This window comes from Gossypium hirsutum, chromosome A08 (assembly GCF_007990345.1).
Source record: "Gossypium hirsutum isolate 1008001.06 chromosome A08, Gossypium_hirsutum_v2.1, whole genome shotgun sequence".
Taxonomy (NCBI): Eukaryota; Viridiplantae; Streptophyta; class Magnoliopsida; order Malvales; family Malvaceae; genus Gossypium; species Gossypium hirsutum.
The window spans coordinates 7237472-7250035 of NC_053431.1; the positions used below are offsets into that span (position 1 = coordinate 7237472).

The 12564-nt window shown below is 26.4% G+C and overlaps 1 long non-coding RNA gene across 1 annotated transcript; it reads right to left on the minus strand.

Moving 5' to 3' along the window:
- Window positions 1-7202: 7202 nt before the first annotated feature.
- On the minus strand, window positions 7203-7978 carry LOC121204933 (uncharacterized). The gene is made up of 2 exons (XR_005900072.1): window positions 7544-7978; window positions 7203-7406 (listed from the first exon to the last, which is right to left on the minus strand). It is a non-coding gene; the product is annotated as an uncharacterized lncRNA (long non-coding RNA).
- Between the last annotated feature and the right edge of the window lie 4586 nt (window positions 7979-12564).

Consider the following 12564-nt stretch of genomic DNA (forward strand, 5'->3'; position numbering starts at 1 on the left):
TTGGTTTGGTTTCAGGTTGGTGTTATCATCCAAATAACACAATTTGGTACAGGTTCAGGTTTTTCAATGGAACTCGTTTTTATCCAAATAAAACTGGATGAAAAAAAATATATGTTTAAAGGAATAGTCTCAATAAAATAATAATTTATTAAACATTATAATATTTTATATATAAAAAATAACTTTTCACCTTCTAAATATATAAATGAATCCATAGTATTATGATTGTTGTGAAAAAAAATCAAGAACTACAATATGTGAATTTTTTTTTACAAAAACCAAATTAAGTGAAAACCGTCGAACAACTATCGTTTTCAGATATTTCAATATTTACTTTATATAATTTTAATTTCAATTTTTAAAAAATAAAAATAAAAAACCGAATTAAACAATTCAATTCAATTTTTGTCCAACATCTAAATTCAATACACTCGTACCTTTATTTCTATGTTTGATAGGGGTTTGGTTTATATATTAAAGATTTCAAAGCTGTCACACTCAAATTCGGTGCATAAATGTTAATGCAATATATTAACTTTTTTATAATAATAAATATGTTAAATAGAAGAGGATTTTCGAATTATAATAAATTAAATTTTATATAAAGAAATAATATTTTGAATATAAATCTAAAAGCAAGAATACATTTACAAATAATTTTGTTAATTCTCAACATAAATTTACAAATAGTAAAATATAAATATGTGATCGGTTGAATCTTAGTTCGAGTGCGCTGAAATACATTATCCTTCTGTGTATGAGTTAATGAGAGATCATAGATAATTTTAGACGTTATATAAAAAAAGAACAGAACCTATAATGAAACTGTTAAAATTATTATTTTACTCTTATAAAATATCCTATATTCATTTATATATTTTAATAAAATAAGGGGTTGATTTTGATGGTATAAAGTTTTGGAGACAAATTAAGGATCAAAGTAGGGGACCGGAACTTACTTTGAAAAATAAATAATACAATGGTATTAATTGTTTGGTGGAAGCTATGCTGCCACTTGTTTCCCTAATATCTTATTTCATTTATTTCTTTTTTACTCTTTTCGTCCTCCAATTTATCACATCTTTAATTATCTACTTTTATTAAAAATAGATAAACCTAACTTAATTAGTTCATATTTGTTCGTGGATCAACTGGTTCAACCTCTTTCTTCAGATTAGTGTATCAATTAATCAACCCTCTTCACTTTTAATAACCTTAGAGCACATATCATATATTCATCCTAAAAAACTATCCGAACAAAAAAAAAATTAAGAGTAAAACAGTGACATAAGCTCTAATTTTGTTTTTCAAATCGATATTTTATTTGAATTCGGAGTTCCGCAAAATTAAGTATTTTATTTTAATGAGATTGAATAAATGATAAATTTATAGTTTAAAAACATTCATTCTGATCCCATAGTCATTAATTTGAAGTAAAAATATATTAAAAATGTATAAATAATAAAGGGTGCAGCCAAAAATTTTATATTAGAAAGTCAAGAAGTGACTTGTAAATTTTTGGGGGCCAAACAAATTCTATCAATTTATTAGTTATAATTTTAAAATATTTAATGGCCTAAAACTTAATTTTACCAAATCAAACCCTCGGTGTCCCCAATGTAGTTTTAATGTCATTTATTTGAATAATGGTACAAAAGTAATGAATAATACAGTTGAAAAGTGAAGGAGCGTATTCAGGGGGCTCGCAGTGTCATCGTACTTAAAATAGAAAAACTTTTATTTATATCTTTTAAAATTTTAAATTAATAAAAATAAATTATATTTTGACCTTACTTAAAAAAATTTTGGCTTTGCCCCTAACATTTACTTTGAGATAAAATCATCTTCTTTTTTTTCATTAGTTATTATTTATTTATTATTTTTATGCATTATTTTTATTTACAAAATCATATATTAATCATATATTATTTTAAATTTAATCATATATTAATTTAGAAATAAATTAATATTATTTAAAAATAAATAGACTGAATTATATGTTTATTAATACTACTTTGCTAATAATAAATATATTTTGAAAATGTTAATATTAATAAAACTTATATTTTATTTGATCGGGTTAATTTCAAAAATTATCGTTACATTTTTAATATAGCGTTCAATGAAACAAACATATTAATATATTTTTTTCATATGTTTCAAACTTTTAATATTACATTCTTAACAATTATACCCCTAAAATCACGTTGTATTACCGAGGCCACCTATATTTCTTAAAATGAACATTTTTTTATTATTAAAATGTTTAATTAATCTCTAAAGTGGAAGACAAGATAAATTTGAGTAAATTCAAACTCACGTCTTTTGAGTTATTACAATATCAATCAAATTCAATCCATTAAAATTAATTAATAATTTATTTATAATAAGTTAATAACACATTTATATTAAATTAATAGCTTATTGCTTTGGAGTAAAAAATATTAATTTGTACCTAAAAACCTCCTCCTTTTTTGCACTCGTTAATAAGATTTATAAAATAAAATTTCTTCATCAAATTTAGCCAAATATAATACTTTTTTTTTAATAATCTCATTATAGGTTCTGATAATATCTGTTTTTTTTATACAATGTTTAAAACTACCCATAACTCCTCCCCAACCCCAACTTAAAAATAGGAGGATAATGCGCTTCAGCGCACTCGAACCCCAATCGAGCTATAATAGAGTGAATGTGATGAACTATTTGATTGATATAAGTCTAAATATATTATAGATATCATGTGAAACAACATTATTTTTTGGGGTAACATGTGAAAAGACATTAGGGCGTAAAGGATGGACCATTTTCGTTTGTTCATATATAGTTGTCCTAATTTTTTTTCTCCCCAACAAAATATGTGTGTATATAGTTAGGAAGAAGAAATTAAGTTTTAGAGTATAGACTTTTTGACAATAGAACATGCTCCCTCGTGCGCTTTAAAAGCTAAACCCACTACTTGTTTTCCCCTCATTTGATCACCATTTTTTAGGACCATTTTATAAACTACTTATCATTTTACTTTATTTGGATTTACATGGGGGTGTTGTGAATATATATTTTTTACAAATATTTTAAAAAAATTATTTAAATAACATAGTTATTTCAATTATTTTTGGGGATGATCAAGTTTGGAGATAGATTCAAATATTTTTTGAGTTCCTACGAGATAAAAGTAAGTTAAGGGGTGTTCGAGTTTGTGCTTAGGAATGCTTTTTTGATACTTAAAGTAGTTTAATGTCTTAGTAATGGAGAAAGTGACAAATATGAGATTGAAAATAACGAAGATGCGAGGATAGATACGAGAGACCCCATATGGAAAGATAATGCTTGGTCACCAAGGCTACTCCATTATTAAGTATATTTGTCAGTGGTTTGACAATTGTAGTATATTGATCGGTGCAATTAATGTTTTTTAAAAGCTTATTTAACGGTTTAGTTTCTAAAATATACATGTTTTGTCACTTTGATACTTAATATTTTCTTTTATCTATTTTGATGCCCAAAGTATCTTTTTGTTATGATTTTCAGTAAAAAAAAATTAACTAAGATTAAAAAAAATCACCTAATTGAAGAATGCAAAATAGTGGCTTTTATATTTTCATAAAATTTATTTCTTAAATCCCTTTTTACTTAAAAACATATATTTATTAAAATTTAATTTAATTAATAAAAATATATTTTTTAATCCATTAGTTCCTCATGGTCTCTCTTCCTCTCTATCCTCTTTCATCTTCTTATATGCTCCATCTTTCTTCCCAATACAAATAATCATGGCTAAAGTCTTCCTCTTCATTACCACATATATATATATATATATATTCATATCATAATTATCATTTGTTTGATCTAAACGGCCAAATCAAGTGGTTTTGAGAACTTTGGCGTTTGAAGTTTGAATTTTATCATGCTTAAATATTATGTGCGTGTTATATTTCATATTTATTTTAAATTTAAATCTCATCATGTGTAGACTCTATCTATATTTATTTTGATCTAGATCTAGACATATTTCAATTTTTAGCTTGATTATGCTTTGTACCGACTTGATTTTGATTATAGTTATATTATTTGGAATATTATTTGTTAACCCCTTAAAAAGATAGGTTTCATGAGTATGAAAAATTATTAACAAACACAATTAAGCAACAGCCATGGGCCATTATATTTACTTTTAGTGAAGAAGAAAATGACATGTTGAAGGCATGTTGGGCCAATTTGGATAAATTGAAGCCTACTCCTAACATGGCACCTTACTACCATACTAGTGAGATGGGAACAAATCAATCTCAATAAATTTTCTATTCCTACATAATGTTACCATTTAGTTTTCAAAACATTTATTCATTCTTTCTATACATTCAATTATTTTTTATGTTATATTAATGTCATGTTGTCAATTTTGCTTGAGATGGTCCCTATTATTGGCCTATTCATTAAGATACCTCCATCTTGGCTTGGTCAGCTCAACTTCTTTCTTATCTCTTTCTTCTTTCCCTTTATGTCTTCCCATTGATTTGCTGCACAAGAAATTGATACATATCCATTACATTTATTCCATTTTCATAAAAAGAATCTAAATCTTAGTGTTTGCTATATAATATTTTTAGGTCACGAAATTCAGATATTTGTTCTTCTAGATCTTGATCATATCTGTGTTATTTTTTATGCAATTGCTTAGAACTACCCATAGTCCCTCTCCAATCCATAAATAAAAGGATAATACGCTTCAACACACTCAAACCCATGTCCTCCTGCATTAGTAACAATATCCATGTCAATTGAGCTAAAACTCAATTAGAATAGAGTATATTTTTTTAATACTCAAGTAATTTTTTAATAGAAACAAAATTGTGTATAAATGTACAAAATTGGGTTTCCATTTTTAAATAAAAAAAAAAGTGCTTGTGTAGTTGAATTGCCACTAGTGTAAGCTAATACTAACTAAAGCCCATTGTGTTGGTAGTGCTAAGCCTAGACTTAAAGCCTTTACTACCTTCCATTAGTCATGCAACGCTTCAGGGCCCTTAAACAAAACAATCTAAAATTCCAACATTTTTCAAATGAATTTCTTTTAGAGGTCTCTGTAACCTTATGGAATTTAAATTTTAGTGTTTATTTGAAAATTTTAATTATTTCATCCAATTTTTTAATTATAAAAAGGTAGAATAAATTTTTTTTAACTCTAAATTGTTGCAATTTTTTATCAATTCAATCCTTACTCCTCAAAACTACATAATATCATAAAAAAAAGTTAAAATTTTTCTATGTTTTCAATAAAAATCCTAAAAATAATTTTTTATAAATATTATCTAAAGAGTAAGTATAAAATTAACAAAAATTGTAGATATTGAGGGATAAAAAAGTTATTATATTTTCTTTATAAATGCAAAATTAAACAAAAATATCAAATTTTTAAATTAAAAATACGGGACTCAATGTCTCAACATTAATGTACAATGATTAAATTTTAAATTTCAAAAAAGTACATGAACTTTTGAAATATTCAAACCTTTTCTTTTTTTCATAAAAAATATTTTTTAAATTTTTAAAAAAGATAATGGCAAGAATGACCCATGTACTTTATCAAATATTCTAATTTGATACATCTACTTTCAAAATGTCTACTTTGGTACCTAAACTTAAATTCTATCCATCAATGTGGTATCCCGCATTAACAATGCTAAAATTTGAAATATCTAAATACGTGGACCAATAATAGGATGCCATGAGGCATAATTTGTCAAAAAATATTATTCTACTCAATTTAAGGGGCCAAAATATAATTATACTAAATGTATTTTTAATTATAATGCCATGTTCAATTTTTAATATGAATTAGAATTTGGTATATTGATAGTGTACTTTTTTTTATTCCACAAGCAGTTTTAAAAAATTATCACGTATCTTCTTTTTTTAAAATATTTTACTATACGCCTATAGAACACTTGTCAACCCCTGACCCTATTTGTTATAATTCATTTAACATTAAAATTAAAAAATAACTCACCATTAAAATAAATTCATGTAGACAGATTTTGGGAAAAAAAATAAAAGAAGTAACTCGGGTTTAGACAAATAATTTAAAAAATTTGAGCAATGAAAGGTTGGGATTAATGAGAAATTGATGTTCAATTGGTGTTAGAGGAGAGTATTCGATTTGTCCGATTGATTCGGTTAGTCAGGTTTCTTGGTTTTTACCGAAATTTGCTTTCACCTACTTGGTACCATGTAACAACTGTTACATTTTAATGAAAGAATTTTAACGGTTAATTAAAGGTACATTTTAAAATTTGACAAGTCCATCGAAGAAGGTATCTTCCTTTGCTCTTCCTTTACCAAACTAAAATAGCCAACCATGGAATCATTCTCTGTTGACAACCCTAAAATAAAACTTTAGGGTTTATTGATTGTTTAGAGAAGACTCCTGTGTAGGTTTTTCCTTGGGGAATCTTGTGTACTTAAAACACTAATGGACACCCAGAGAACATTGGTTAAGGTGATATAGCATCACTGACGTGAAGTGGGGCATACGTCTTCGTATCTTGGATTGGTGGCTAGGGCTAAGGGCTGGTTAATTGATTAGGTTGAACCCTTGTTTCCCATGCATTGCTACAGCTTGTAGCAATATCACTGTCATTTCATAGTAAGATTCGTGTTCATCAGTCTTCCATATTTTTAAACATGGTTACTTCAACAGAGCAACAAAAAATATTCCATTCTGTACTGTACATGGATGTTATCTGAAAAAAAAAAATTTAAGTACGTGGTGGTTGTCTAAAAATATACATATCTCTATGGGGGCAATTAAACAGCCATTAAAACCTGGTCTGTGAGACAGCAAGGTATTGAGTGGACTAGCTAAGACTGTCCATCCATATCATTCAATTTATGTCATTTTCAGACTATAACTTCAAAACAAGATGTGGGTGATTTACTCATTTAAGCATGGATTATGATTTTTTTTAGGGGGGGTGCCAGTATTTTTAATAATAAAAAAAGTCAAGGACTGAATTGCAAATCAAAATAGAATTCAGTGCCAAAGATGATGATGGGATGGATGATATAAAAAGCTGCAAACATTATAATAATATTCCCTCATAGTGGCAGTCTCCTAGAAAACTCATTGGGTTCACAAATTTGGTTTCAAACAAATGGACCTTTTCAAACTACAGTCATTGCCAGGTACTGGTTTTTTATAGTAAACCAAACTGCTCCAACCCCTTTCATGGTAAAAGTAAAACTACTTTCATACATATGCATCTCAGCTGATTTACTTCTCTGAAATAATACTAAGTTTAAATTTGTAAAGCCTGGAAATCATAAACATGCAAAGATGTGTTGATTCTAAAAAAAAGAACAACATTCATGTTCACCTGCTATACAATATCCCTAGATGTTCCTGCCTGCACCAGTTATATAATTTTGTGAGGTTTTCACATAAATCATCCAAAAAACTATATATATAATTGGAATAGGAAAAGGAAGAAATTCTTTCATTTTTTTTGGGAGCATCATCGCTTGTTATGTAATGGGTTTGAACCTGTTGGAACTCTACGCTTCTCCTCCAATTGCTTGGCTTGGCCGATCGAAACTTGGTACCGTTGCCTTGGTTGTCTGCCGTCTTTGGTTGACGTGTGGTCCGATGTGGCGGTGGTGGCGTTCCTTTGATTCGCTTCTCGAAGGGTGGGAGTGAAGAGGAGGAGAATGATGAGAAGAAGGGAGAAAAGCTGAAATCGGTTCATATTTTCTTTGATGTTCAGATGGTAATAAAGAGAGATCATGAAGTTAGCTTTTGTTATTACATATATATGTGTGTGCATATTTTAAAGTTTAATGTACTGTACTTCACTTGGTGCAAACTAGATAAATGATTGAGTTTGCATATGAATTTAGATTCCGGTCTTTTCCGATGTTTGTTTCCTATCATCAACCTCTCTTATTTATGTAAAATGTCTTATTAAATTTTTTTCGTAATATATTTTTAAACTGATAAAGTTCTATGGGGAAATTAAAAAATATTTTTAGGGAGTCAAAATTAAATTATAATTTTTATGATAGTAAAACTGTAATTTTTAAATGATTAAATTAAAATTTTATCATTTTTAAAGAGTCAAAGTGCAATTTTATTTTTACTAATTTAATATTTTAAAAATTTTAAAGGACTAAAATGGAAAAGTATCCATTTTTTTGAAGGGCCGGTCCCCTACTAGCCCCACTAGGTTCGCCTCTGACTATAACACCCCCATACGCAACTCGAACATCAAGTCAAAGCACTGGAATGTTACATTCTCTATTACATTCTTCAATTATCAAATATTTTCTTATAAACTTTCATAATTTTTCAATTTAGCCCCTTTTTGTTGTAAAAGTTCAATATTCATTAATTAATCACATTAAAGCAATTTTCTTTCTTATTACACTTTAATCACATAATCTATCTCAATATCTTGTTTCACATATCAAATTTCTATGTATTTCACTTCTATTATTTCATCCATATATTTTCTCAAGTTTAACAATTTAGTCCTTGTCATCATAAAAAATTCATATTTTTTCACAATTTCACTTTACAATACTTTTCATCTCATAACACATTTATTAAACTTTTATCATAATTTTTTTATTCACATATTAAATTGTTTCACACTTAAACTTTTGTACATTTTTCAATTTAGTCCCTATTACCATGTAATTTATTTTTCACCATATAAGCACTTTAATCAAATAATTCATTATAATATCTTATTTCACATAACAAATTTTCATGCATATTACTTCTCTTGTTTCAATTATAAATTTCACAAACTTTACAATTTAATCTTTAACATCAAGAAGATTCATTATTTACTATAATTTTATCTTAATATCACTTTGTAATCAATTCACTACTTATCATAAATCTCAAATCTATGTATGTTTCATTGAAAACAAATTCTATGAAATATTTTCAAGAAATCTATCAAAAATCATAAAATACTAGCTTTTCCAGAAAAGTAAATCATTCTCCAAAAATATTTTTCCAAAAACTATTTTTAATGAAACAAACGAAGCCTTTAATGCAAGTTAAAGACAAAATATGGGTTTGGTAGAGTGAGTGATAACAGTTAGTTTTTTTTTTTAATAAAACCCATCAAATTACAAGTTTTCATCCCTTGGTGATAATAATAAATTATCTAATTTAAGTCTTTTAACTATTTGATTAATGAAAAATTTCCTTTTAAGCTTTTTTTTTTAGCAAAAAAGAAAGTTAGGATCCTAAAAATTTTATAATTTTATTTTAATTTCTTTTAAAAGAATTTGGTTTATCCCTTTAAATTTTGTAAATAAAAAAAATATTTAAAAATTTTTACTTCATTTAAGTCTAATCCAATTTGACTCAGAATTTAATCATACTAGTCAATAAGACAACATATATATATATATATATATGAAAGTCAAAATTATCGGAAATGTAAAACATTTTAAATTATGTGAAAATGATATAAAGCATCCAAGTTAAGAAAGTATGATATTGAATTAAGGAGTGGTAACAAAAGTCAAAATTTATATGCTGATGCACTTGATTAATATATGTATGTATAGAAGGTAGAGCATTAATCGAAACAATATTAACGTAGAAAGTTGTAAGTTTGAGTGTGTTGAAATGTATTAGTTACAGATATTTGATTAATATAAGTATTATTGTTAATGTAGAAAGATATAAATTTGAATATACTAAAATGTATTACCAAATTAAGAAAGATTATGAATAATTTTAAATATTAAATAAAAAATAAATATAATCGAAATTTATAATAAATTTATTAAGGAAAAAATTAAAATAAATATAGATGAGAAAGGAGGAGGAAATACGGGAAGGTGGGCTTACAAAATTTTTGTCCTTCTCCAATTGGACAACGACACGTGTAACCATTTCTTTTGTACTAATTTCCCACTAACATGCCAAGCCAAACTCAAGCTGAAAAGATGCTCCTAACTCGGTTAGGATTCATCCATTTTTTAGTTTTCAAATTAAAAAAAATTAATTTATTTGAATTTATTGGGTTAAACATGTTTATTTAGTAAAATAATAATTTCATTTTCATTTTATTTTAAATTTAAGTTGAAATTTTGTGTTTAAATTTGAGTTTGAGTTAATAATAAAACACTTAGATTTAATTTATACGAGACATTCGTGTTGAATTTTTATTTGAGGCATACTTAAATAATTTATTCCATTACAATTTTAAACTTTTTATTATACAAAGTCTATTTGTAGCGATAACTTTTTCTCATCCTTAAAATAAAGGAAAAGATGAATAAAAGTACGTTAGGGCCCATGTCCTTGTAGTTATTGTAATAGTAATGAAATCAACTAAATTAAAGTTCAATCGACAATGATCCAAGTGAAAAAAACAACTAATTATACTCACTACAAAAATCATTTTATTAATTTGGGATTCCAAGTCAAAGTTTGGAGTTTTATTTTTTCTTGTTATAAATGATGTAACATTGGATATAAAGCTGTTCATGAGTCAAGTTATTCGTTTAGGCCTGAAGGTTCGTTTAAAATTTGGGAAGATTTGGGCAAAAAAATCAGACTTAGTTAAAATGTGGGTTGGGCTTGATCTTAAACATTCAAAGCTTAAGCCCGGCTCGAGTCGGCCCGTTTTAAGCTTTTAATACTTTATATTAAGTTATTTTTATAAATTATGTAATTTAGAACACATTAAAAATGAACTTAAGTTAAATACAAAATACTACTTTAATGTAAATATTAAAATAATGTTAAGATGACTATATAAAAAATTTCAATAAATAAAAAACGTATGAAATTATTAAATATTAAAATAATATAACATAAATATTTTTTTAAAAACAAAAATAATATGAACGTGCTTAAAATAGATTTGAGTTGATCTTTTATAAATATTAGTAGGTTTAAATAAAATTTTAGAGTCAAATTTTAAATCAAGCTAAATTTAAACAAACATTAATATATATTAATATTATGACTTGACTCGACTCGACCATGAGTTGAACCCGTTGAATATTGGAAAAAGAAAAAGAGAAAGACAGAAAACTTTTGTGAAACGTGGAGAAAGAAGGAAAAAGAAAAAGGAGTATTGAGTTGGCCCGTTTTAGTGCAGGAGTAGCCAAAAAGTGTCCCAACACTTGTTCAAAAAAATGAATAAAAACGATATATATTGGGTGAGACTGATGTATTGCTTCCCTATGTAGCCGTAATTCGTTTTTACTAATTTTTAATTTTTTTTCTTAATATAATATTTGATTTTCTAACTTAACACAATTTTGGGTTCAGTTGGATCGGGTCTAAGTATGATATTAACATATTTTATATTTGTCTAATCTTTGCTCGATCAGAAATATAAGCTTAAAATTTTGCCCAAATCTACCCATATTTACAAAAGATTAACCTAAACTCATTTTAGACACTCACATATTAATTTTTTAACTTTTAAAAAATATACTTATATTATATTATTTTAATATTTAATAAATTTATAAAATTTTTATTTATTAAAATTTTATATACAGTCATCGTCATCTTAACATTATTTTAATGTTTATAGTAGAATAGTATTATATATTTAGTATAATGTTCTAAACTACGGAATATAAAATATTATAAATTTAAGAACAGGCCGGGCTCGGGCCTTGAATGTTCAAGCCAAAGCCCAAACCATAGTTTAAACAAACCTATTTTTTTAAAAACTATTTTTCAGGTCTAATATTTTAACCTAAACCCTCCCAAATTTTGAACGAACTTTCAATTTTAGAGAAATAACCCGACCCTAAATAGATATAGTTGAATGAAATATCCAAATTTGACAATTACTATATCAGTTACCTTAATAAATTGAGCGTGTTATTATTTTTTTTGTCAGAAAAGGAGAGAGTAAGTAGTGTTCATAGCTCAACGACGTAGTTTTGTCTTTTCTTATTCAGATTTTTGGATAACTAGAATTGTATAATTCATATTCGAGTTAAACCGAAAAACTTAAATTTTTATTCGAGTTGATCTGAATAACTTGATTAACTCAAATAATTTGAACTGTTTAATTCAAAATTTTAATTTTTTATCGAGTTTTTCGAATCGAATTAGATTTTACTCACCCCTATTTACAGTAGAATAGTATTATATATTTAGTATAATATTCTAAATTACATAATATAAAATATTATAAATTTTAAAACAGGCCAGGCTCGAGCTTTGAATGTTCAAGCCGAAGCCCAACCTATATTTTAAAACAAACCTAATTTTTATTATTTTTGGGCCTAATATTTTTACCTAAACCCTCTCAAATTTCGAACAAGCTTTCAATTCTGGACGAATAAGCCGGCCCTGAATAGGTATAGTTGAATGTAATATCCAAATTTGACAATTATTATACCAGTTACCTTAATAAATTAAGCGTGTTAGTTTTTTTTTTTTTGGTCAGAAAAGGAGAGAGTAAGTAGTGTTGATAAATCTTCCAAGAGTATGAGCTAAGAATAAATGAGAAAGGTGAGTAGGTGGCGAAGAAAAAACCATAAAAACATCAGTACTATAAGCACCTA